The 5,287-nt window shown below is 45.2% G+C and overlaps 1 non-coding gene across 1 annotated transcript; it reads right to left on the minus strand.

The window, feature by feature from the left end:
* Positions 1-3,022: 3,022 nt before the first annotated feature.
* LOC116074160 lies at positions 3,023-3,186 on the minus strand. The gene has a single exon (XR_004112114.1). It is a non-coding gene; the product is annotated as a U1 spliceosomal RNA (small nuclear RNA).
* Positions 3,187-5,287: the final 2,101 nt, after the last annotated feature.

The following is a 5,287-nucleotide window of genomic DNA, read 5'->3' on the forward strand; positions in this document are numbered from 1 at the left end:
ACCTAAGTTTGCTCTCCTTTCCTCTCTCCCATGATGAAATAAACACAACTGGCCTCTAAGAAGTTACCTAGAGGTAACTTCAAAGTTGAACCTTCAGTGTGCATGGAGAGACTGAAGTAACCAGCCCCTGGGGAGCACACCAGACAGTCAGTGCACACCCACCCACTTCTGTGAAGCCCAGTCAAGCTGCAAAGGCTACGCAGTAAGATGATGAAACTATTCTAAGAGCAAGGGGCCCAGTGTGCATGTCTGCTTGCCTCATTGACCACTGTAGAGATTTGACTGTATTGCTTTTGCTGGCCCTGTTTGTCGGCTGTGTGTGTTCTCAAAGCCCCTGATTCTATAAGATAGTTGGGAGAAAGATTCCAGTGAGAGATAAGGAAGACAAAGGACCCTGACAAGGACAGCAAAGACAGAGAACACAGGCATATAGAGAGGAGGAAGGGAGCCAATTAGCTGAGGAGTAGTTCACTGGAAACTGGAGTAGAGGTAACATCGCAGTTTGGAGTCTCTCCCACATCTAGTGCAGTGCCTCAAAGAAACCACCCTGCAGCCCCATGACAAGTCACCTGCTGAAATCAGGCTACCTCCTCACCTGTTTGTTCCAACTACAGTACAGTGTGACTCATCACAGTAAAGGCGTGTTTGCTCTTCCCACCCAAAAACAGACTAGTCAGACAGCAGGGAAAAGGTAAGGGGGAAACCTCACTGTTCCAAATGGTGACACTCAAAGGCTAGCCATTCCCAGGTGCAGACACTGGTCTAGTCCTTGCCAAACATGAGCATGTGTAATTCTCACGGCATTCTGCAAGGCACGCGCTCTCATTCCCAGTATTGTAGCAGAAGGACACAGAGACACTGAGTAACTCATTCAAGGTTACACAGCAGGTCAAGAATAGACTCAAACAGGTCTCTCCTACTCTGCCCTTGTACCACTACATTTGCTGTTAAAGGGTACATAAAAAGAAGGCACTGTGTTTTGTGATTTCTCTTAAAAACTCCACATTGCTTCTTTGGAAATGTGGCCGTCGTTCCAATCATAGGCTTTCAGAAGTACATACAGAGCAACAGAGTGTGGCATTTTATGGGGATTAACTTGACTCCCCTTTAATTTATATATTTATAACTAAGCCCCTGGCAGACTGACATTCTATTGTTAGTAACAAATGACTTTTCCATTGCTCACAGCCCATGGCAGCACGCCAGTGTGTTGTGACACCATCATGGCTAGGAAGCCACTGGCTCGGAAAATAAATGTGAATGGGGAGATATTTATATAACCAAGTTGGAAAAGTAGTTGGAAGACACAGAGAACAAGACACCAGCAGTGCGTGTCAGCCTTCCAGCCTTCCTAGAAACAGATTTTTTTAAAAAGTACTTGGTGGTAAAGCCAAGGCCTGTGGTGCTGAAGTGGAGGCTGGGATGCCTGCCGAGATAAGCTTGGGGCATCTGGGGGGAGGACCCCAGGCTTCAGGAGAAGGCCTAGATTTATTGTTGCTGAAGAAGTCAATTCTCCTTGACTGGGAATGTTCTCTAAAAGGTCACATGACTCTTCACGAGGGAAGAGACCAGGGCTACTCCAGGGACATATGTGAGTGCTTCCTAGGGGCGTTTGGTCCTCAGATGTTTCACAGCTGTCCTGACTTTAATGGAGTCACTCAGTGGTACCCTGAAGGGAGGAAGTGCACAAATCTTGCATTCCTATCCAGCTAGGAGAGTCTGCAAAGCTTTGATAAAGCGAAACCGAGATGGATGTCAGTCGCCCTGAAGAGGGTGAACTCTGACTGTTCTGCTCTCGATGTTTATTTCCTCTTGCCTTCACATTTCTTCCAGAAATCCATCCCTAAATTATGTTCTTTTTCATTTCAAATGAATAGCTTCATGGAGCCTGTGCATGTCTCTGGGCTGCAGATACTAAGCTATCCACTGCTGTATTCAACCCACACCAGCATTATTTAGATAAAAACCAATGGGTCTGCATAGTGTCTGTGTGGAACTGCTAGGGCTTCAGCATTCAAGTCAATATTCTTATCTATCCTCTTTCCCCGGTCCTTTCTTATATAGAATGCATTTGAGGGTATTTCATTAAAAAGAAGAAATTATATGGGGGAAGTTAGTTTTCTTTTTTCTTTTTTCTTTTTTTTTTTTGGTTTTTCGAGACAGGGTTTCTCTGTGTAGCCCTGGCTGTCCTGGAACTCACTCTGTAGACCAGGCTGGCCTCGAACTCAGAAATCTGCCTGCCTCTGGGAAGTTAGTTTTCAAACATCAGTATGTCTCCTTTGGTTACATTCCAAATGATGACAATGAGCAGAAGAGATACAAACTCAACTAGCATATTAATTAATTATCTCAACATTTTCAAGGCCTTGCTGGTTGGGAAATATGATGATTAAAAATAACAATAACAACAACAACTAAACCATTGATCTGTAACTTCAGGGCCTACTAGGGATTGGGCAGCAAACTTGCTTTTGAGGGTAAACATAAAGGAAGCCTTGTCCTGCCTTAAAGTTTAGCTCGGCAGTGAATTGTTGTAGGTAGCCTCTACCACGAATCCTAAGTCTGTGATAGACAGACAGCACTGTTTTACTGGGGGAACATTGAGTTTGGGCAAGTGTGGCGCTCCAACGCAGAAAAGGAATGTTGTGGGGCAAGCATGACAGCAGAGGAGGGATGCAGCACACTGTGAGAATAGAGAGGGAAAGGAGGGAAGGAGGTGGGTAGAATGTCCCAGTCAGAAAATGCTACGTGCCACTAGACTTAGGTTCCAGGCCCTTTCCAAAGTCCAGTCCCACCCTAAACCCTCCTATACTTGAGCACTCTACATTTTCCTGAGTAGGTGGGCTCATACAGTTGTTTTTTTAATGTTTCTAAACCAAAAGTTGATGAAATTAACTACATGACAACTGAAAAGAGTATAGAACAAGATGTTTACCCATCTTATACAAATGGAATGGTTTCTGGTCACTATGCAAGTGGTAACTAACTCACATCCACTCTTTTTTTTTTTTTTTCTTTTTCCCAGGGGAGAGCGCAAACACAGTCCCCCACTACCACAAATTATGCAGTCGAGTTTCCCGCATTTGGGGAAATCACAGGGGTCAGCACATCCGGAGTGCAATGGATAAGCCTCGCCCTGGGAAAACCACCTTCGTGGTCATGGTATCTCCCCTGACAGGTAAGTATTCACATCCATGCTTGACTGAGCCTGCCGAACTGACATTGGGTGACAGGTCTAAGCACTTGATTTGGATCAAGGGCCAAAGTCAGGCAAAAGCAAAACTACTGACTGGCAATATTTCTGTCCCATTCAAAATGACTTTATTGTTACTGTGAAGGAGGAAATACTCTTTTTACTGTTTGGGTGGTTATCTGCTCACGAGTGTACTGTGAATGAGAAGTTGTGACTTTGGGGCTCAAAGCAGTAAAGCATAATGCCAGTTAGTCTTCCTCCATCTTCTGTTTGTGCAGCACACCAATGTGCAGCACCAGGTGAATCCATCTGCCTCATCAGTCCTGCTATCCCCCCATGCTCCACAGAACTCCATCACAAGTTCTCAGTCATCTTTAACCCAGGAGAAACTTAGGCTCACTGGACTCTCCAAGCAACCTATATATCCTTTGATTCTGAGGGGTTTTTTTTGGCTTGTCTCCCAGGTCCCAGGCAGCACTTCTTCCTGCCCCCAGGAATGCATGCTGGAAGTAACACACTGACCAACCTCCTGGTCCAAGAGCAGCTAATCACAAAAGAAACTGACAATTCCACCCGAGACAAGCACATTTGGATCCAGTTGACCGTCATGCCAGAAGGTGCATAAGGAGAGACCCCACTGTGGTAAGGAGAGGTGCTAGAGACCCTCAGGGTACAGCCCCAGATGTGTACTTTTGCCCAGCCCTGGCTCTGAGCCTTACAAATGGGAAAGTTCCCAAGAGAAGCCTGGCCCTAGACACTGTCATCAGTAGAGGACCAAAACCTCCTGGCTGACTGTGCCCACTCCCAAAGCAGTGTAAGTTAATAAATTCTTGCTGCTTAAACTCAAGAGTCATTCTCTGTGCTGCTGGCTACAGGAAACTGACTTCCAGGATCACTCAGGGATTTTTCAGCTGCTTGGCTCGAATCAATTCATCCACTCACTGCAGAATTAGCCAGATGACTTCTGAGTCTTGGGAAGCAATGGAGGTTAAAGTATTACACAGCCTTCTGCCAGCCTGGATTTCTTCCTTCCGTTGGCATCCAGGGGCAGCTCCTTCCCATCAGGATCATGCAGCGTGAACACACCCTGTGACTGCTGGTCTCCAGGAACAGGCTCCAGGGCGCTTTGGCTTTTCCTGGAATCTTGCTGTGTGCAGGTGTCTCTGGCTTCTTTGCTAGGTGGCACTGAGCCTACCACCTGCCTTGCTTTTCTTGCCACCTCTTCTCTCATAACTTGGTAGTATGTTCGGAATTAAGTACAGACAGTACTGCAGAGGTAGATGGGAGTCATCCCACCTGCCTACTCTGTTGTTTACAGGTGAAGTGTGTGCTCTGGGTGTGTGATGGTGGTGTGGTCTAGCATCTTTCCTGAGTTAACGATGCCTTGTTAAGACCTCAGTTATCTATCATTTGCTTCCTTGGCTGTTTCCGCTGCAGCACTTTAAGTCTGTGCTCCTGGGGATGGTTACACAGAATCCCGATGAATAGCTCCCTCTAGTGTCCTGCAGCGCGTCACAGCAGCATTGTGTCCAATGCCTTGTAAGCACATTCATTCAGAGATACATGTAATATATTTTCAGATATTACATATTTCATAGATATATAATATATCTTCATTTGGCATTCACACAGTGCTTAAGTTAAGTCAATAAGTATGTGTTATTTAAGTCTTTAAGATATCTTTTTTTTTTCATAGTTTTTCCTTTCATGAGCTCTATGGTCAGTCAAAAATGATCACTACTAAGTGTCTATTTGCTTTCTGAATTTATTTTATTCAAGATATTCTTGTATAATATACAAAAGAAGAAGTGGGGATGGATTACCAAGTGGGGAACGTGATTAGGAGAGAAGAGGGGAGGGGACAAGAAGGGAGGGGACAGGGGACGGGAGAGGAGAGGAGAGGAGAAGGAAAAGATGGAGGGTAAGAAAAACAGAAGTGTTTGAGAGTAGGGAAAACTTCCCAGATGGCAAACCTAGGTTATTATTTCGCTTATAGTCTAAAAAACAAAACCAGTTGCAGCTAATTAGGCAATATACAGTCGTGGAGCTAACAGAGATGTGTGTCGAGTACGTTTTGCTAAGTCATCAAGGACA

This window comes from Mastomys coucha, unplaced genomic scaffold (genome assembly GCF_008632895.1).
Source record: "Mastomys coucha isolate ucsf_1 unplaced genomic scaffold, UCSF_Mcou_1 pScaffold23, whole genome shotgun sequence".
Taxonomy (NCBI): domain Eukaryota; kingdom Metazoa; phylum Chordata; class Mammalia; order Rodentia; family Muridae; genus Mastomys; species Mastomys coucha.